Genomic DNA, 21,847 nt, shown 5'->3' with positions numbered 1-21,847 from the left:
ACACAGAACGAATGCGTGTGAAACCAATCTCTGAATGAGCAGAACAAGGAATCCTGGAGTTTGCCAACCCTACCACACGCTCGTCTGGTGAACAGTATATGCCTGAGCGTGTTGAACCCTGTTGGAGGACTTTAGACATGTACTTTATAAGCTGGAGGGTTGCCGCTGCCAGAAGGCGTTTCAGCTTTATATTATTTTAAGTGACCGCGACAGGATATCGATTGTATGAGTGTAACACCCTTGATACGGAGCAGGAAAGGCCTGCAAGAGAGGTTCGTTATATTGCAGCTTCGCGTGAAAACTCAACTGGACTACTCCACTGTGTATTTTTGATCTGTTTCCACCCGACTTCATGAGCTGGGCTTTTGACGGCGGAAGGTGCGTGCTGCAAGGTGGAAGCCCGCGTTTAAAGCCCGTTTGAGGGGAAACTCCTCGCATAGTTCAAACTCAAACAGACTTGTGATAACAATCCTCGCCTGGGCGCTGAATGTCAACACCGCCAGCGACGCAGCTCGGGGGAGGCAGTGTTTACTCTCGGGGTTATCTCTCCCGTGGTCAGTGCTGCCACGCCAACTCACGTGACTGACCTGTCAGTCGGGGCTGAGGTCGAGGGGTTGTTTCTGTCCGGACAGCTCACAGCTCCGCTGCGGCGAGACAGAGTAAGTATCATGGACGGATGGTGCCATAGCGCTATACAGTGGCGGATCCAGAGGTTCACCTCGGAGGGGGCACTCTAGGATTTCAGAGTAGCCAGAGAAAAAAGTCTTAAATTTACTAAATTTGTATTTAATCTACTCACACTACACATAAACATCCAACTGCCAGATTTTATGATTCTACAAGAAATTCATTAACTAAATTAAAATATTTTATTGGTTTCAGAAACAATCATTTTTGTCGGCAATATTAACGTAGCAGACAACTGGTTTTTCGGGGGGGGGGGGGGATTTACACTTGCCCCTGGTGGCCACCCCCCCCCCCCCCCTGTATCTGCCACTGGCACTATATCACTCCTACATGACACGACGGCACTGAGGAATTTTATCTAGAGAAATAAAAAAAAATGAGCCAGGTTAAAACATAAAATACTTTTCACCCTGCATGCTCAGGTAAGACTCGTGAAACACAGCTCGAAGTGTATTGTCTCTTCGTCACTGCGTTGTCAACGTATCCACAATGCACGCACGCCAGAGCTGGTGACCGACAACCACACATCGTGACACCCACTGTGTGACCGAGGCCATGCGTGACGGGTTTACTGTCACAGTTCCCACCGAGTGTCGGCGACTATGTACTTTGCTTGCGCCACGTACACACATAGTTGTTTTATATTTTATGTTTCTTCGATAGCTTCGATTTATTTCGCAATCCTTTTTGACTTTGACCTTAAAAAAATTGTTCTACTTTATTTTGTAAGTTTTAGTGGATTATTGTTTTTTCTCTCTGGCAATGCCCCGTGGAGCTATTGTGCAAATTTATTAGTTTGTTCTAATTGTGTAATCGATACTTTAATTCATGGTAGACATTCATAGTAAATGTAATTTAAAATAATGTTTTTATTTATAATATTGTTAAATAAAGACCAAACTAAAAAATATATATATTTTTTTTTTTTTAAAAATGTATGCGACTTAAAATAATATCAAATTATTACAATTGAAATCAAATTTATGTTCTGTTTCAGAAAGAGATGCGCACGAAGTTGGTGGCAACACTTCCTGTGTTTTTATTTTTTGGACTGTGCCATGCTTCAAGGACAATCTTCAAAGGTGTACGAGAAATAGGAGGTAGAGAGCCGTTAGTCCCAACACTTTCTTTACTGACGGAAAACCATTTACACCATAAGGTCAGAAACATACTCGTCATTCTAGAAGACAGCTATCTCTCTAGTTCTCCCGACGAGATGATGGGTGCGATGCAGGCTTCGTCACGTGTACCGGTTCACACTACTAACTGTGCCACTTGGACTACAAGCAATGGAAATAACTTTACTGTAGATAGTAATTTCAGTACGGGATTTACAAACGGAACTTCATATTTAAATAATGTCATGTTTGGTACAGTGTGTTTTGTTATAATTAATGATAGCGACAACTACACTGTGTTGATCGATTATCTGACCACTCTTTCTAAGTCTGAAATCTGGGAAACAAAACATCTTTTCTTGATTGTACTGATGAGGCATGCCAGTGACAGTTTAAAAGAAATTGCAATGTTCCTTCGAGCAGCTTGGGAAAAATTTGAAATTCTTAACTGCATAGCGCTACTAAATCGGAATTCATATAAAAATTCTACACCCAGCCAAGCAGTTTTGTTGACGTTCGATCCTTTTAGGAATGGGGGTGAAATAAAAGATATCTCAAAGCTCATCAGAAGTACACATAGTAATGTTTTTTATGATAAACTAGCAGACACTAATGGTTTTCCCCTCTACGTCGCTATAACTCACCGGCCCCCATACTTTGTGAAGAAAGTAAACTCTGAAGGACATATAGAATATTCCGGAGCACTTTACCAATCAGCTAAAGGATTTTGCCATTGGTCTAATTATACCTTGGTGTTCAACAAGAAATCCATCCCGAATATGACGCAATGGTCTATTCCAGACAACTATATGGCGGAGCCAGGTTATAACGGCAATGGATATGTATTATTCAGTCCAGAGTTCCTTGCCGTCACTTCGTACCCATTTTACTACGACCGAGTCACTGTGATCGCACCAAAGGCACGTCAAATGCCGATGTGGATGAATGCCTTTCTTCCATTCACCCAAGGCACTTGGTTGGCGTATGCTATTTTCGTCGCAGCTCTTTGTTTCGGATGTAAGTTGCTGTTCAGTGTCATAATTGCCGCCAATGTGCCCAACTTCAGAGTCTTGGAAACTTTTAGACTTCTCATGGTGGGCGCATCCCAGCAGCCGCTCAACAGCACTTCGTTGCGACTGTACTTCACTGCGACCGTTATATTCAACATTATATTCAACAATGCATATTCAGGATCGTTCTCCAGCTACATAACAGTTCCCCAATATTTCAAGGATTTCGAAACATTTGATGATGTTTTCAAAAGTAACTTGAAAATTGCAATCCCAATGAGCTTTTCGTCCAACGACTCCCTCAGCATGAGTCACGTGATAGTCGGGGCCGACCCCAACGACGACTTGAGCTACCACATCGGGCTGAGGGTGATCCTGGTGGACAGCTACGACCTGGGCGTGGACATGCTGAAGAGAGACCGCAGCATCGCCATGCTGACCGCCGGCCTGACCAGCCTCCACGACGTCAACAACCCCGACAACCTGGACGGCAACCGGCCGCTGGTCCACCGCATGTCGGTCAGCGTCATGGCCCTGCTGATGACGTTCCGCACGCGGCGTCACTTCCCCTTCACCGAGAACCTCAACAGGTACATCATGCACCTGCACGACAACGGCCTGACCGACAAGGTCTCCAAGGACATCGTGGTGCAGTCGGCGGTGCAGCGCTTCTCCGAGGCGGGCGGCGACCTGTCCCCGCTGTCTCTGGAGCACCTGCAGCTGTACTTCTACCTGCTGTCGGCGGGGCTGCTGCTGGGTTGTGCAGCGTTCATGGCAGAGCAAGCTGCACGCTGCTCCCCCGCCATCTGCAAGCACGCTTCCCTTGCTGCACGGCACGCCCTTAGAGTGCTCCAGAAAGTCTTCTAATTGTTATATTTGGTCTTTCATTATCTACGTACTTGCCACCTGTCGTACTGAGGGGAATGATCAGCTTTGAAAAGCCATATTTTATTTTAGAACACCAAGATATTTTGCTTTAAGATCTGACAATTTTAAAAATGCTAGGCGTACTTCTGTGTGTGTGTCAGTTTGTTAAATATGTACCTACTGCAGTGTATGCACGTGACAATTAAAATGGCTTAAACTTAAATTTTCGTTTTGAAGTAGATTGTAAATAATATAGTTCAGGCTAGATGACACCCAAATATTTCTCCTGCTAAATCAAGCTACCCGCAGCATAACAAAAAAAAAGCATGTAAATGAAGAACTTTGAATCTAGAGGCGACGTGGCACTCGATACATGCGCAAGTGTCGCCCTTATCGTACCTTGATCATGAGCCCCTGACGCCCAAAATCGTTCTGGATGTGGCATTAAATGAATTTCTATAATCACTATTTATTTAGTCGAGAATTATTTAAAAAAATACTTTGTGTTCTTTGATCTTAAGTGTTCGAAAGTTATAACTGGCCGTATTTTACTTATTTGTAAAAGCAACCTTTTAGCAATACAAATGTATTAATAAAACAGTAAAAAGTTTTAAGTTTCTCTAATTTTGTTTTACTTTTTTTCTGTTTTTATTTAACTGCATGTTTGTAATTTTAATCTATTTAACAATTTTTTTGAAATAAAGAAATATAAGTCCTACAAAATTTTACTGAATCTGAAAGTATTTTCTCATTACCTACATTAAAATGTTCTGAAGAAATAAAATGTAAAAATTAACATAGTGAACTTTATGAATTTGATACTTACCTCAGTGTAAGCTAAGTGTAATTTGTCACAATAGGTACTTCACAAAAAATTATTTCTCTTTAACTGATACATATATGTATATGTTGCACGAAATCAACGATAACTGATTTTGCTATGGCGTTTTACTTCTTTATATTATATTTATTAGCACGAAATGCACTAATGATCATAATTTTGTACATCTAAATAGTTGATGAACTACAGTATATGTGAGGAAATTAAACTTACGGAAATGTTTGAGGTAACATGCTAACACGACCGCTGTTTGTCCGAAAATAACGGGATGAGATAAATGTGATTTATATTTGATGTAATATTGGCGTGACCACATTTTGATAGTTTTTTTATTGATAGATTTATGATTTATAATGAAAGACTATCAGAATATTTTTGAAGAAATTGTTTGAGGAAAGAAAAGTAATTTTAACAAAAATTACTATATTTATTTTATATAAAGGATTTTCGTTACACAGTTCAAGTAGACTTAAGTAAATATTTCTTGTGACCAGGGATTTATTTTACTTTAAGAATCAGTGAGGTAGTGAAAAGATATAATTCTATGTGCCTATGTCACACATTTATTCCAACTCTAATAAAAACGTATACATTCCCGTAAGTTATGATTGAGCAAATGATTAGGATTTTATAGCTTTGTTGTTCAGAACAGTTTTTGTTCTTTACTGTTCGGCCGACAGCCACATTACTTCTAAGCGAGACATGGCACTAACGAGAACCATATGTGCTGATGTGTATTGGTCACGAAACATTTCGTGTTAATTTTATAAATTAAAAACATTTAAGGACACGAGAGAAATATAACCTTACCTGTTTACCATGTGGAATCACCATCTTGTGACATCAAAAGTCATAGATAGGCTACTGCTGTGTGCTGTTTAAGACAGTACCCTTCAAGCAAAATAATGAGGGTTCCTTCCAAAACAGCTTCAAACTCAGGGGTACCAACCGAGATATTAGTAAGAAGAAGAATCCATACGGAAGACTCGCCTGTGTATCGATTGTTTGTACTACAGTGAAGAACCTTCAAACACTTTCTGTAACCATCGCACACACACTATTTCATCCTAGAGAGTTTGAGAAGCAATAGGAGGGAGAGAGGGGGGAATTTAGGGTATAAACAAGCTTAGTTTTAGGCAGTTCAATATAGAGCAGCAAGGACCATCAAGACGACGCCACTATGAATCAATGACATGAGAGAGAGAGAGAGAGAGAGAGAGAGAGAGAGGTACGAGAGCATGGAGATTATTGGAGAGCTAAGTATAATTTTTGTGTTTGTTATTTTCTTTAATGGCCAGTAATTGTTCTTAGTTTGATATATTTGCTGTTGTACAAAGTTACTTGTAAATTTCACTAATGTTCTCTGATATAATTTTCCTTGGTCTTTTGTGCATGATGCACCTGGTAAAGTACAGTAAATGCTAGTTTTGTCTTGGTGCCTATAATACTCTGCACTTGTTTGCGCTTTCTGCACCTACTATGCTGTCTACTTGGTGGCCATATTTGTTTCAGAGTAGTAAAAGTAACTAAACTCTCCAAATCCTTTAAATTACCTGTAATTGTACTTGTGTTATTTTTCAGAGATTTAAGACCTTATCACTCAAAACATTTCTTATAATGTAACTATATATATATAACAGATGAGAATGTTTTTGAAATAAATTTGTTTGATAAAATATCATTATAACTTCATTGTACCTGAAAAATAAAGAAAATGAGATCTGATTCTAGTTTTGGTATTATTTATCGAATGTTTTTCATATATATTATATATTTACAATTGAAATAGTTTTTCATATATATTATATATTTACAATTGAAATAAATTTAATACAATTTTATGGTTTTGTCTCGTTAATACTCTGCCATCTTCTAAAGTATTCAGCAGTTAGGTTATTTCCTCTGATTTGAATTTAATTTGTAGATTGAGCCCCATTTGGCAAGTGTTTACCTCGTGATTTGGTAAAAGAGTTGGTGCTTGCAGTAGTGTTTGGGACCATACGGAACACGGAACCGACCTGATATAGTAGTATAGTAATGGGAGTATGGGACAGGGCAATAGAGTATTGATTGTGGACGGGGTGAATGACCAGTCACCATCTTGGATTCTGGTGACATTGACCTCCGGAGACCTTGATCACGACTGAAATATGATGCCTCGTGTGAAATTCGACACCTTGGTTACATTTTTAACAAAATACTAAAAATGAACGTAGGTATTTTAAAAATTATAAAATAATATAAAAATAATTTTTTAACATTTATTTCTTATGCCATCGAGTCCAGAGCCATCTGTTCTTTAGCAACGCGTTCCATTTATTAAAAAAATATATATAACATTTCGGAAAAAAATTCCAAAAATAATATAAATAAAAAAAAATAATAATTTCCTTTCAATATTTTTGACTTGATTGATTTACGTCCATGGTTCGATCTTTCTCGGTGCAAAATAGCTACTTTTAGCTTAAAAATTATCATCAATAATTTTTTAATTAAGTATCCTAACACATATAATAATTATTTTACTACATGGTACAGAATAACTATTTTTTTCACTTTCAAAAATAATTTAATTATTAAATGATATCTACTCAACTACAAGTACAAATAATTACTAGCCCATTATCGTTTCTCGATTTTCGCGTCTGCTACTTGTCAATTAGAGCGAGATGGCATTTGACAAAGGATCGCCCATTAGTTCGTTAGGGAATGTTCTCCACCAAATACGTGTCGGGATACATCGTAGAGGTTTAGTCCCTTCGGTATAGAAGCTGCCACGAATAGGTAGTGAATGTATATGGGCAGGATAGGAAGAATATGTAGTGAATGTATATAGGCAGGATAGGACGTGGTGGTAGGTCCTGGGCTAAATTGGTGTCAATAGTTATAATTATTTTACTGACAGATATGAGTAGAAGGATTATCATTTTGATAATATCTTTAAAACCACCCCACGCTTTTTTTTATATAAAATACATATTTTTATTTTACACTATTTTTAAATTCAATTTATTAAAAATTGTTTTCTATTTTTTAGTTGGATTTTCTATAAAAGCGTGTTTTTTAGTTTTTTAAACTCTTATTTATTTTTTACTTTTTAGTTTTGTTTATTTATAAAAGCGTGTTTTTTAAATTTTTTTAAAACTGTTATTTGTTCTAATCTACTATTAATTCCGTGATAACTATAAGTAACTGTAATTATTTTACAAATTATTAATGTGTACAGCTGTATTGATAGTCAAATTAAGCCCGGCCTCGACCCGCCAGTACTGGCTCCCGCTGGTGGAACGCACCCCTCGCAAACTCAACCCGGGTCAAACACGGAGTAGATACGCAAGTACTCCCAGTGTATAAATTTTGTCACGGAACTGCACCTGATGCAAACAACCGATAATAATTCACGGAGTAAGCTCATCAAGCCATCCCCTTAAATTAACACGTGATAAGAAAAGTGCGTCGTAGAGCATACGGGCCCACCTAACAGATAGCGTCGCATGTCACGCAGAACATGGTCTTAGCTTCCGCTGTAAGAGTCCTTTGTGTACTGCGGTATGAATCGGGCTAACAGTGTCAATATATACAGTGAGACTTAATGGTATAAGTCTATTGACGAACAAGTGATATCGACCAGTCTTACATACTGTACGAAATTAATGCTGTGAAGCAGGAAAGGATGGGAGTTACGGATTAATTATTACGTGAAGCGTTCCACATTAACGTAACAGGAATTTTGGGAAGGATAAGGATTGAGAAAGGATGAGGAAAGGACCTTCTCAATGAGAGTGTATAGAATATGTGAGAAAAATTCGGATAGCCCAGACTGGGATTCGAACCCAGAGCCTTCCAATGACATGTCGGCTGCTCTACCATCGGGCGCTCGATGTACGATAAATATGGAACGAAGCGCCCCACGCTTTTTTCACAATAATACTAGTATGTTTCATTCATTATTGTTTTAAGCTTCTTTTAAAAAATATTTTTCACTTTTTAGTTCGATGTGCTTTAAAAGCATGTTTATAAGTTTTTTAAACTATATTTATTTTTCACTTTTTAGTTTGAATAGAAGAATTGGCGAAGTCCCAGACGAATTACAGTTGGATTTACGGCACTAATCCCAAAATTTGTTGAAAAGAGAAATTTTTTTTAATTTTCAGCCTTGGACAAAATTAGTACCCACGACCGGTGAATCCATAGGTTGACGTCATCGAAGAACCGCGCCTTAATCCGCTCCAACTGTCGAGGATATAGGAATTGTAATAATACTAATACCCCGAGTGCTCGAGCTGGAAAGTAGGTAGACGGTACGCATGCGCCGACTGCACGGTTGTCTCACTTGCTCTCACACAGAGGCTGGGTGAGGAAATTATTTAATCCTGTAGATCCTAATCAGGATAATGAGATAAACTTATTAAATTAGTGTATTGTCACCGGTCCTCGATAAGTGTACGAAGTTTAGATTAAATCTGTCCGTTTAAAGTGGGTCAAAATCGAGTGCAAAGGAGTCGGTTACAAACATACAAACATACAGGTGAAGCTAATATAAAGCGTGTAAAAAACCGTGTAAAAACTCACGCGCCTTCGTCGACGAAGTTTGGCACGCTGTTGTTTCGATCACCGCCAAATTGGAAAAAATTCTAAAATCAATATTATAGTTAATAATGCAGTTAAAACGGAAATGTTTATATCACTTTTCAGCTTATAGTCAGAAGTTTATTCATGAAAAAAAAAAACATTGGGCATATGACCACCATTCACATCTTGACAGTGAGGAATCCTTAGCACTACATGTTGCATGACCTTCTCCAAGATTTCTTGGGAAATGTCGAGGATTGCCATGCGAATGTTGTCTTTGAGGGTAGCAAGTGTCCGTGGTTTATTTCTGTAGACACTGTCCTTGAGAAAACCCCACAGAAAGAAATCGGGGGCGGTGAGATCCGGTGACCTCGGCGGCCAGTTAATGTTTCCATTACGGGACATGACCCGACCTGGAAACATCTCCTGAAGTGCCATGGGCAGCCGAGCGGTATGGCAGGTTGCACCGTCTTGCTGAAACCAGACCTCGTCATTTTCCATGGCCAATAATGGTCTGAGAAATGTGCTCAACATGACACGGTAGCGTTCACCATTCACAGTGACGGCCACCCCGTCAACTTTTTCAAAAAAGAAAGGGCCGAAAACACGATGTGCCATTATCCCGCACCACACTGTGACACGTTGCTCATGGAGGGGTCTTTCATGAATCATTTCTGGGTGTTCAGTTGCCCAAATGCGACAGTTCTGTTTATTGACAACGCCACTCAGGTGAAAATGGGCTTCGTCCCTCATGAGAAGTTTCGTGTGGAAATTGGGTTCTTCTGCCAGTTGAAGAAATTCATTCGCAAACTGCAGTCTTCCGGGCAGGTCGGTAGGCAATAATCGTTGGACAATTTGAATTTTGTATGGATATGTGTGTAAGTCAGCAGTTAAGATTCTGTGTAACGAAGATTTCGATATGCCAAGTGCTTGAGAACGACGACGAAGCGATTTCTTGGGACTGTTTGTCACTGATGTGCGGGCATTGTCAATATTGGCTGCGTTTCGCGCCGATCTTGGACGTCCACTTCTGGGTCTATCAGCAACATTGCCATTATCTCGGAGATGTTGCATGCATCTTCTTATGGCGTGTTTTGATGGTGCGGCGGGAACATTAAATTTTCGTTTGTACGCCCGCTGGGCTTGCAGAACACTATGTCCATGCGTGAAGTAAAGTTCAACTATGGACGCACGTTCTTTCAGGCTCCACCTATTCATGATAAATCTCCAATATCACAGCAACAATCTGCAACAAACAAACCAATTATAACTACTATGGTTCCCGGTTTATTTGAGTTTCAATTACACATTTCAAAATGATAATCCTTCTACTCATATCAGTCAATAAAATAATTATAATTATTGACACCATGCCCCCCACGCTTTTTTTAAATAACATACTTTTTTTTATTTTACACTATTCTTAATTCAAATTTATTAAAATTTATTATTTAGCATTTCCTATAATTAAACTGGTTTTGCAGTATATTTTTTACGACCTATATTTTTCCCTGAAAGAGACGAGTGAAATATGTTTTAGCTCACCCGGGATGTCATCGCAAATGGTACATGCCATGTAGGCGAGAGTGCTTGTAGCATAGCGTGTGCAGTCTGAGTACCTGAGACGAGCTCTTATTTCTCGTGTTGTGATGATGAACGGAATCGAAGCTGACAAGCTTGATGTCTGTTAGATATTGTGAAGCACTTTTGTCGGTTGCTCCTTTTAAATGAAATGTAAATTGGAATAGAATACTATTTATCGTGTTCAACGATTTTGTTATTTGCAACGGATCAGTTAAAGTAATCGTGGTTCCTTAAATTGAAATAACATAATAAGACAGCATTCTGGATTTTTTGTATGGGATTTTGTTGAGTTGTTCTGATGTAAGTAAACCAGCCTGCTCATGGGTTCAGCTTTATTTCAGTCAGATTTCAGTTTTTCAATCCGTGAAGGTGTTTCAAACGATAACAATAGGCGGACAGTATAGCTAATTATAGTTGCTTGTCCCAGGAGAGGTGTTTATCAAATATTATTCCTACGTTTTTACAGAAATGTTTGTATGGTGTTGGTTCAACATTAATAATTATCTGTTTGTGATAATTCTGTGTATTTTTTAATTTTCTGCAATTTTGTTTGAGTAGGTACCAATAATCATTTTATGGGAATATTTTCTTGGGCCGTGTTTCAGCCAATTCTTTTAGCACCAATCTAGTACATTTTGCATGTATCATTTATTTTCGCAATACTCTCGTATCTTTCTTCATTGCCGCAGGACAGTAGTAACTGTGTCTTTTACACTCAGAAAAGTTTTACATATTTGATGCAAGGTAATACTGATGTTATGTTGAGTGAAAACTACAAACGTTCTAAAATAAATCCCTGTGGTACTCCATTATTCACAGGCTTTCTTTCAGAGTACACCTTACCATTGTTTGTGTTTACTTCTAATTGTTTTGTACGGTTATCAAGTAAATCAAAGAGAGGACTCTCAAGTTAAACCACTAACAGCCAAATTGTTTAAAAGGACCTCATGTTTGATGGTATCGAAAGCGCTCGTAGAAGCTAAGAACGCAGTAAAAGTATTTTTGACGTGACAACGTCTAATAAATCGATGAACGCCGGCTGCACGCACGGAAAGGATGACTCATTGTCCCGTTACGCACATTGTGCCGTTACGCTCATTGTACGCTTGCGCCGCATCTATCTCTCTTCTACTCGATTGGAACAACCATCGATTTGACTTTTTCGAGGCACATTAAACTTGAAACACTCACATTCGTTTCCTACTTTTCCTATCATCGTCCTATCCTTAACAGAATAACACAGATTGGAAGAAGTTAAATAGCAAACATGTATAAAAGTTATAGTTAAAATAATCTCTTCGTTTAAGTAATAAACATATTTGAATTAATGAGTGCAAATAAAAGTAAATTTATCAATTAAATTCTAGATTTCATTTCACTCCTTCTTTGTATAAATACAAAATAGTGATAATTCAATAACAATGATTAAATTTTATTCATAAAAGTATGCTATCATTTCATCAATGTTTTGTTATGACGTTGTCACGTTAAACTATCGTCCGTAAACCGACTTTACAGACAACCAATTTTTTATTTTATTTTATCCATAGCTTTATAAGCATGATCTTTAATATCTAATAGGGTAGTATATGTACTATACAATAATACTTACCGAGTTTCCAGTGTAGAAAAAAAAATTTTTTTTTCGATGTATTTAGATATTTGGGTATAAACTTACTTTTCAATTGTTTTGGACATCATGGGGAAAAATGCTTATTGGGCATAAATATTTTAGTTCTTTACTGATAGGAATTACATCTAAATGGTTTCAAAGTGTCGAAAAGGAAAGGCACTGAAAAAATTTGTTCACTTTGTGTGTTATTACTGGGATACAATATGGAGTACACACACTTAGCTGATGTTCTAATAGAGTTAATGGATTTATATACTTCAGGTTCATGTACGTTTTCGAAAGTAAAATTTATATTTACTACTTTTGTATTTTTATCAGCATCATTTATAGATACAGTATTCGTATAATCTCAAAACTTACTGGAGCGTATAAAGTAGACATTTATTTCGTTAGGTCGTTTAAGTGATTCTAGAATATATCTTTCCTTTATCGTGAAATACCTTTGAATCATCGCACATTTTTCTGGGGTCACGGCAATGGATATACAATAAATATTTGAAGATCTGCGTCTTTCCTATGCGGATAATGCTTGTTAAATTGTTACGAAATTCTTTATAGTGAATGAAATCACCCTGCATTTTTGATTTAAGTTCAGTTTTCTTCGCCATATTTATTTCTTTTATTTTGCTACATATGTATGTTGAATAATGTTAACAATGCGTTATTAAATGTTGTTACTTTTGTCTTCTATTGTTTCGGTAGTGAAGACATTGTAACCCTTCTTCCTCCTTAATTGGAAGAGGGGTTGCGTCCCCGACTCACTCTGGGCGCGAAGGGAAAAAATAAATATTAAAACCAGGCATAAAAAGCTAAACAATATAAATTCCCCACACCACTGCCCAGGGGTCAGGCCAAAAAAATTCAAAGGATATAATAGTAGAGTAACCATTAAACAAACAAGAGGCAAGACTTTGGACGTATGTTATTAAAAAATAGAAATTTGCAAAAATAATTTTTACTATACATAACCATACAAGCTTAGTTACAAAAGCTGACGTTAATAATGGCAGCATCTTATCCCCATTTGCGATACTAACAATAACCTTTAAAAAATCGTAAAAATATAAATACTGATAACAACAAGTATAAAAATATATAAGGGCGTGAGGCGTGGCCACTATAAAATATCAAAATATACTGACTGCCCTAATACCAAAAATCAAACAAGACAATCAATATAATATATAAATATATAAAAAAAATTTACAATAATAAAACTGAAGTACAAAAAATTTATTTAAATAAAGTTCTTAAACTCTCAATCAACGGTTTAGTCTTTCTTCAGATGTTCGTTGCTAAAGACTTGCCAAAAAAACAAAGTTAATATCCTAGGCGTGCGCTGGCTTCCTGACCTTCCTCACCAACTCCAGAGTCTAATGCCACGCCGGGCCATAGGTACGAATTCACAAAGGCGTGAACGATGATCAAAAAAAAATTATCTTATTTTTAAGGGAAATGTAGCAAAAACTCTTCACGTAACATAACCATGTTACCACAGAAGTATTTATCATCAGCTTCAAACAAAGTCTTACTTCTTTATTAACTTGCCAATGATTTTATAAAAACGTAGAATGGCCGCACCAACCAACATCAGGCTGCGCATGTAGTCCAATACCGATCGCATACTTTTAATAATACTGCACAAGCTGATATATTAGCTAAAGCCAACTTTAAGTATGCAAATTCCGAAGACAAAGTCTCAAAAACAAATTGCAAAATGTTCGTTTCTTCCAAACTTATACTTTTATGGCAACTACAGGCAAACGGGCGACCATTTTTTTTTTAAAAAATCCCACACTGGAACAACGTGTGAAAACAAATGGGCCTCTTCACCAAACTGGCTAATAAAAGTTCCGTCCAAATAAAATTTAGTATGGGAAAATACACAGTTCACTAGGTTTGCCAAAAACCACTGCAGCACCACGAGGGTAAAAATCAAAATTGCGGCCTCTCTTTACCTTGATAAGTTCAGTATCACAGGGCAATCCATTGCCCTGTCACCCAGCGTGGAGCCTCCATCCCAATACTCTTCGTCGCCCGTTGCCGTCCGGCACACCAGTCCGCGCCGTCACATGGCTCTGTCCTCGACGGTCGCTCGGCACAAACTCTCTCGCCGGCCCAGCTGATTTTTTCTTCCCGGCAAGCCGAATGTCTGACGTCATCAGCCAACCGCCGGGCGCTCACCAAGTGGTATTTACGTGAAACACAATCGATATTCTTAAACTCATAATCGATAGCTACCAAACGGCGTATAACTAATTAACAGAAACAAATATAATTAAAAAAAATTTACAGATAAATTAACATTAATTAAAAAAGGCGTAAAAATACGTGAAATAAAAAACCATATAAAACTAGAGACCAGCAACAAAAATAAATTACAAGTAAAAATGTGGCCCTGCCGGCCACAACATCTTCCACGAAGTGTTTAACAAGTCCTGTAAAAATGCCTCACTATTTAAATTATTTGTAGCTGCAGTTTTAATTTTCCCATTTCCTTAACCAAAAAATTTAAGTTGTGGCCGGTGAAGAGAAGAAAGCAATTTTGTCTTTACCCAATCTATTGTTACATGTGAGGGAAAACTACTGGGTTCGTATGGGGGTAGCCCAATTAAGTTTTTACTACACTGTTTTATTGAATGCTAATATTTACATCACTAATAAAAAATCCTACTAAAAAAAAATTGGCTGACTGTAAAGTCGGTTTACGGACGATAGTTTAACGTGACAACGTCATAACAAAACATTGATGAAATGATTGCATACTTTAATGAATAAAATTGAATCATTTTTATTTTAATAATAAAATAATAAATACTTGAAATTATACTAGTAATCAGATTTTTAAAATGCAAGAATAATTAAACTTTATTGCCGAAATTGTTGTTGTAATAAGCAATGAAAACCACATTAACTTTTCACTTCACTTTATAAACAGTCGAGTGGAAGAGATATAGATGCGGCGCAAGCGTACAATTAGCGTAACGGAACAATGTGCGTAACGGGACACTTTTTCGTGCGTGCAACCGGCGTTCATCGATTTATTGGACGTTGTCACGTCAAAATGCCTAATAACCAATTACTCGCACTTCAAAAAGTGTATTCTCGAGTCACTCGTGTCTGTCAAGTTGCGACAGACGGCACTCCTCACGCAACTGGAGTTGTCTCTTGGCTCCGTCCAACTCTGCCTCTGGCTGCGAGCATTTTGACGTGACGTCCAATAAATCGATGAACGCAGGCTGCACGCACGAAAAAGTGTCCCGTTACGCATATTGTATCGTTACGCTGTGTCCCGTTACGCTCATTGTCTCGTTACACTTTGTCCCGTTACGCTCGTACGCCTGCGCCGCATCTATCTCTCTTCCACTCGATTGGAACAACCATCGATTTGACTTTTTCGAGGCACATTAAACTTGAAACACTCCCATTCGTTTCCTACTTTTCCTATCATCGTCCTATCCTTATCAGAATAATACAGATTGGAAGAAGTTAAATAGTAAACATGTATAAAAGTTATAGTTAAAATAATCTGTTCGTTAAAGTAATAAACATATTTGAATTAAAGAGTGCAAATAAAAGTAAATTTATCAATTAAATTGTAGATTTCATTTCACTCTTTCTTTGTATCCATACAAAATAGTGATAATTCAATAAAAATGATTTAATTTTATTCATAAAAGTATGCAATAATTTCATCCATGTTTTGTTATGACGTTGTCACGTTAAACTATCGTCTGTAAACCGACTTTACAGACAACCATTTTTTAAAAACATTTTGGTTTAACGATCTTTAATTTATGTCAATCTAGACTAGTCGTACGTGAATACTTCGACAGTCTCATGTATTGGAATTTGTTTTTGTACTTGAGGCAAGTGAAAATAATACTAAATGTTAGCGGGTGGGCATCGACCACATGGTCCTTACCACATGAGTGACTGGCACTTGGCGTGTGTGCTGACACCTTATCTGTCCTGCTGTTTCATGTGATATTAATTTTTTTAGTGTTTTGTATCCCGGACCTTAAACTGATTAATACATAATTAATCAATTTAATTTTCTATGTTTTTCCTGTTACCAAACCGCTGCGAGAATTGATCGAATCGATCATTATTTTAACAAGCTATATATTTTTTTTGATGAATTTTGGAACTGTTCCGGATTTCTGTCTTAAAAATGACATATTTTCAAGATGGCGGCATAATGCAAAAATGGCGGACCCGTGGCAATAAATAAATACTGAAATCTAGCGGGGAAAATGAAACTAATATGGCGGCAGTGCCTTCCAGCAGACGAAGTCAAATTGCCGGATCCAAGGTGGACTACACAGTACCTACCATGGCACTAATGGTGGGAGGCCAGTCTCCAGGCTGGCTTCCCTGGAGGAAGGCTCTGTCGCCATTTATAGTCGATTGCCCTCCCTGGGTTCGAACCAAGGACTCCACGACGCAGGAGCGTTTTTAATAATACAATTTAATTATTTAAATTTTTGTATAAATTTTAATAATTTTCCCAATGGTTCTGATGAAAATTTCGGATTTTCAAGATGGTGGCCGTAACGTAAAATGAATCGTTTCTAGAATCTACGATGGCGGGTGTGATGTAAGAAAGATTATTATTAATATTTGATTTAAATTTTAATAAGAAATTTGGAATTGTTTAGATAAATAAACTGCATTAATGCTCTTGCCGGGCATCTAACCAAGGGCTGGGATGGATTGAGTACCTGAAGTAATTTTTTTTTTAAAAATATTTTTGTGTATTTTTCGATTAAAAATTAAAGAATATTTCAAGATTACAGTCAAGGTCAAGGTAATGACCTCGGCGGGTTAGGACGGATTGCTTTTAGGATTCTTAAGCAGCTTTCAGGAATAATGATTATTTTCTTTTCCTAATAAATTATAAAAATTATAAATTAAATAACTATAAAATTCTTTTAAAAAATGGGTTGTCTGTAAAGTCGGTTTACGGATTGTTTAAAGTGACGTCATAACAAAACATTGATAAAATGATTGCATACTTTATGAATTAAATTAAATCATTTTTATTTTAACAATAAAAGAATAAATACTTGAAATCATACTAGTAATCAGATTTAAAAATGCAGGAATAATTAACCTTAATTGCTGCAATTGTTGTTGTAATAAGCAACGAAAACCACATTAACTTTTCACTTCACCTTATAAACAGTCGAGTGGAAGAGAGGTAGATGCGGCGCAAGCGTACAATGAGCGTAACGGGACACGGCGTAACGGAACAATGTGCGTAACGGGACACAGCGTAACGGCACAATGTGCGTAACGTGACACAGCGTAATGGCACAATGTGCGTAACGGGACACTTTTTCGTGCGTGCATCCGGCGTTCATCGATTTATTAGACGTTGTCACGTCAAAAATTTGAGACCATCGTTGGATGTCATGCATTATAAACAAAAATTGTAATCTAGAACACTGAGATCTTGCTTGGCTACAAGTTCAGTTTACAGGATGTTGTTCAGTAACGAGTCGGTGAAATTCGCTGTAAATCAGCAGGAACTGTAGTCAAAGAGCGTGTTTCAGCAAATGAAAATTTTTCGAAAACTCCAGGATAACCTATTGCAGGAAAATCAGACGTGTTCGGAGTAATATTTTCCTGTCGCAATGGAGGAAACTGAGACTCTGATGCGAGGGAATTGCTGTAATCAGAGATCGCCAACCCTCGCGACTGTTGGGCCACTCCACTTATACCCGGCGCGTGTAACAGCGAGCATGTTGTCGCCCGCCCCACATCTGCTGATCGTCACGAGGACTGGGGGTTACGCACGTGTGTAGTGTGTGTTTCGTCACAGCGCGGGCGATGTGCCCTGCTCGATAGCGGTTGGCTGCAATGCGCCGCCGGCCCCGCCAGATCTCGCCGCCGATAGCAGCTACATGGGCAACATTAGGAATGCATGCCCCATGTTGGCGCTCGCCCGTGTATTCCGTCACGCCATATTGACTCTTCGAGCCACGCAGACGTGTCCAGTGTCAATCTCGGCATTGTTAGTGGAAAGAGCGCTCTTGCGAGTTCTGATAGTAACAAATAGAAGGTACGTGAAGAAACGAACATAACATCTTTATTTATCCTCTTACTGCCTAATACGAGTAAGCCATTTAAGCTTCAGTCACTAACAACTGACTAATTTACTAATTTCACATAATCGAAGTATACGTTTCTCAACACACTAATTTCATAATGGTACCCCAAAATGTAATTATACGTAAACCTGTATAAATTTTCTAAAATGGAATTGCACGTAAGGAGGTGTGTGAGCATTCCCACGAACGTGTAAGGAGGTGTGTGAGCAGTCCACGAACGTGTAAGGAGGTGTGTAAGCAGTCCCACGAACGTGTAAGGAGGTGTGTGAGCTGTCCCACGAACGTGTAAGGAGGTGTGTGAGCAGTCCCACGAACGTGTAAGGAGGTGTGTGAGCAGTCCACTAACATGTAAGGAGGTGTGTAAGCAGTCCACGAACGTGTAAGGAGGTGTGTAAGCAGTCCCACGAACGTGTAAGGAGGTGTGTAAGCATTCCCACGAACGTGTAAGGAGGTGTGTGAGCATTCCCACGAACGTGTAAGGAGGTGTGTGAGCATTCCCACGAACGTGTAAGGAGGTGTGTGAGCAGTCCACTAACATGTAAGGAGGTGTGTGAGCAGTCCACGAACGTGTAAGGAGGTGTGTAAGCAGTCCCACGAACGTGTAAGGAGGTGTGTGAGCTGTCCCACGAACGTGTAAGGAGGTGTGTGAGCAGTCCCACGAACGTGTAAGGAGGTGTGTGAGCAGTCCACGAACGTGTAAGGAGGTGTGTGAGCAGTCCACGAACGTGTAAGGAGGTGTGTAAGCAGTCCCACGAACGTGTAAGGAGGTGTGTAAGCATTCCCACGAACGTGTAAGGAGGTGTGTGAGCATTCCCACGAACGTGTAAGGAGGTGTGTGAGCAGTCCACTAACATGTAAGGAGGTGTGTGAGCAGTCCACGAACGTGTAAGGAGGTGTGTAAGCAGTCCCACGAACGTGTAAGGAGGTGTGTGAGCAGTCCCACGAACGTGTAAGGAGGTGTGTGAGCAGTCCACTAACATGTAAGGAGGTGTGTGAGCAGTCCACGAACGTGTAAGGAGGTGTGTAAGCAGTCCCACGAACATGTAAGGAGGTGTGTGAGCATTCCCACGAACGTGTAAGGAGGTGTGTGAGCAGTCCACGAACGTGTAAGGAGGTGTGTGAGCAGTCCACGAACGTGTAAGGAGGTGTGTGAGCAGTCCACGAACGTGTAAGGAGGTGTGTGAGCAGTCCACGAACGTGTAAGGAGGTGTGTGAGCAGTCCACGAACGTGTAAGGAGGTGTGTAAGCAGTCCCACGAACGTGTAAGGAGGTGTGTGAGCTGTCCCACGAACGTGTAAGAAGGTGTGTGAGCAGTCCACGAACGTGTAAGGAGGTGTGTGAGCAGTCCACGAACGTGTAAGGAGGTGTGTGAGCTGTCCACGAACGTGTAAGGAGGTGTGTGAGCAGTCCACGAACGTGTAAGGAGGTGTGTGAGCAGTCCACGAACGTGTAAGGAGGTGTGTGAGCAGTCCACGAACGTGTAAGGAGGTGTGTGAGCAGTCCACGAACGTGTAAGGAGGTGTGTGAGCAGTCCACGAACGTGTAAGGAGGTGTGTGAGCAGTCCACGAACGTGTAAGGAGGTGTGTGAGCAGTCCACGAACGTGTAAGGAGGTTTGTGAGCAGTCCACGAACGTGTAAGGAGGTGTGTGAGCAGTCCACGAACGTGTAAGGAGGTGTGTGAGCAGTCCACGAACGTGTAAGGAGGTGTGTGAGCAGTCCACGAACGTGTAAGGAGGTGTGTAAGCAGTCCCACGAACGTGTAAGGAGGTGTGTGAGCTGTCCCACGAACGTGTAAGGAGGTGTGTGAGCAGTCCACGAACGTGTAAGGAGGTGTGTGAGCTGTCCCACGAACGTGTAAGGAGGTGTGTGAGCAGTCCCACGAACGTGTAAGGAGGTGTGTGAGCAGTCCACGAACGTGTAAGGAGGTGTGTAAGCAGTCCCACGAACATGTAAGGAGGTGTGTGAGCATTTCCACGAACGTGTAAGGAGGTGTGTGAGCAGTCCACGAACGTGTAAGGAGGTGTGTGAGCAGTCCACGAACGTGTAAGGAGGTGTGTGAGCAGTCCACTAACATGTAAGGAGGTGTGTGAGCGGTCCACGAACGTGTAAGGAGGTGTGTGAGCTGTCCACGAACGTGTAAGGAGGTGTGTGAGCAGTCCCACGAACGTGTAAGGAGGTGTGTGAGCAGTCCACGAACGTGTAAGGAGGTGTGTGAGCAGTCCCACGAACGTGTAAGGAGGTGTGTGAGCAGTCCACGAACGTGTAAGGAGGTGTGTGAGCTGTCCACGAACGTGTAAGGAGGTGTGTGAGCAGTCCACGAACGTGTAAGGAGGTGTGTGAGCAGTCCACGAACGTGTAAGGAGGTGTGTGAGCAGTCCACTAACATGTAAGGAGGTGTGTGAGCAGTCCCACGAACGTGTAAGGAGGTGTGTGAGCAGTCCACGAACGTGTAAGGAGGTGTGTGAGCAGTCCACGAACGTGTAAGGAGGTGTGTAAGCAGTCCCACGAACGTGTAAGGAGGTGTGTGAGCAGTCCCACGAACGTGTAAGGAGGTGTGTGAGCAGTCCACTAACATGTAAGGAGGTGTGTGAGCAGTCCACGAACGTGTAAGGAGGTGTGTAAGCAGTCCCACGAACGTGTAAGGAGGTGTGTGAGCAGTCCACGAACGTGTAAGGAGGTGTGTAAGCAGTCCCACGAACGTGTAAGGATGTGTTTGAGCAGTCCACGAACGTGTAAGGAGGTGTGTAAGCAGTCCCACGAACGTGTAAGGAGGTGTGTGAGCAGTCCCACGAACGTGTAAGGAGGTGTGTGAGCAGTCCACTAACATGTAAGGAGGTGTGTGAGCTGTCCACGAACGAGTAAGGAGGTGTGTGAGCAGTCCACGAACGTGTAAGGAGGTGTGTGAGCTGTCCACGAACGTGTAAGGAGGTGTGTAAGCAGTCCCACGAACATGTAAGGAGGTGTGTGAGCAGTCCACGAACGTGTAAGGAGGTGTGTGAGCTGTCCACGAACGTGTAAGGAGGTGTGTGAGCAGTCCACGAACGTGTAAGGAGGTGTGTAAGCAGTCCCACGAACGTGTAAGGAGGTGTGTGAGCAGTCCACGAACGTGTAAGGAGGTGTGTGAGCAGTCCACGAACGTGTAAGGAGGTGTGTGAGCAGTCCACGAACGTGTAAGGAGGTGTGTAAGCAGTCCCACGAACGTGTAAGGAGGTGTGTAAGCAGTCCCACGAACGTGTAAGGAGGTGTGTGAGCAGTCCCACGAACGTGTAAGGAGGTGTGTGAGCAGTCCACTAACATGTAAGGAGGTGTGTGAGCAGTCCACGAACGTGTAAGGAGGTGTGTAAGCAGTCCCACGAACGTGTAAGGAGGTGTGTGAGCAGTCCACGAACGTGTAAGGAGGTGTGTAAGCAGTCCCACG

The 21,847-nt window shown here is 40.2% G+C and overlaps 1 long non-coding RNA gene across 1 annotated transcript; it reads right to left on the bottom strand.

Annotated features, from left to right (window-relative positions):
* Positions 1-1,536: 1,536 nt before the first annotated feature.
* Positions 1,537-5,384, bottom strand: LOC134531382 (uncharacterized). The gene is made up of 2 exons (XR_010074980.1): positions 5,334-5,384; positions 1,537-3,621 (listed from the first exon to the last, which is right to left on the bottom strand). It is a non-coding gene; the product is annotated as an uncharacterized LOC134531382 (long non-coding RNA).
* Between the last annotated feature and the right edge of the window lie 16,463 nt (positions 5,385-21,847).

This window comes from Bacillus rossius, chromosome 3, assembly GCF_032445375.1.
Source record: "Bacillus rossius redtenbacheri isolate Brsri chromosome 3, Brsri_v3, whole genome shotgun sequence".
NCBI classification, from domain to species: domain Eukaryota; kingdom Metazoa; phylum Arthropoda; class Insecta; order Phasmatodea; family Bacillidae; genus Bacillus; species Bacillus rossius.
This window is presented reverse-complemented; position numbering and strand designations above follow the sequence as displayed.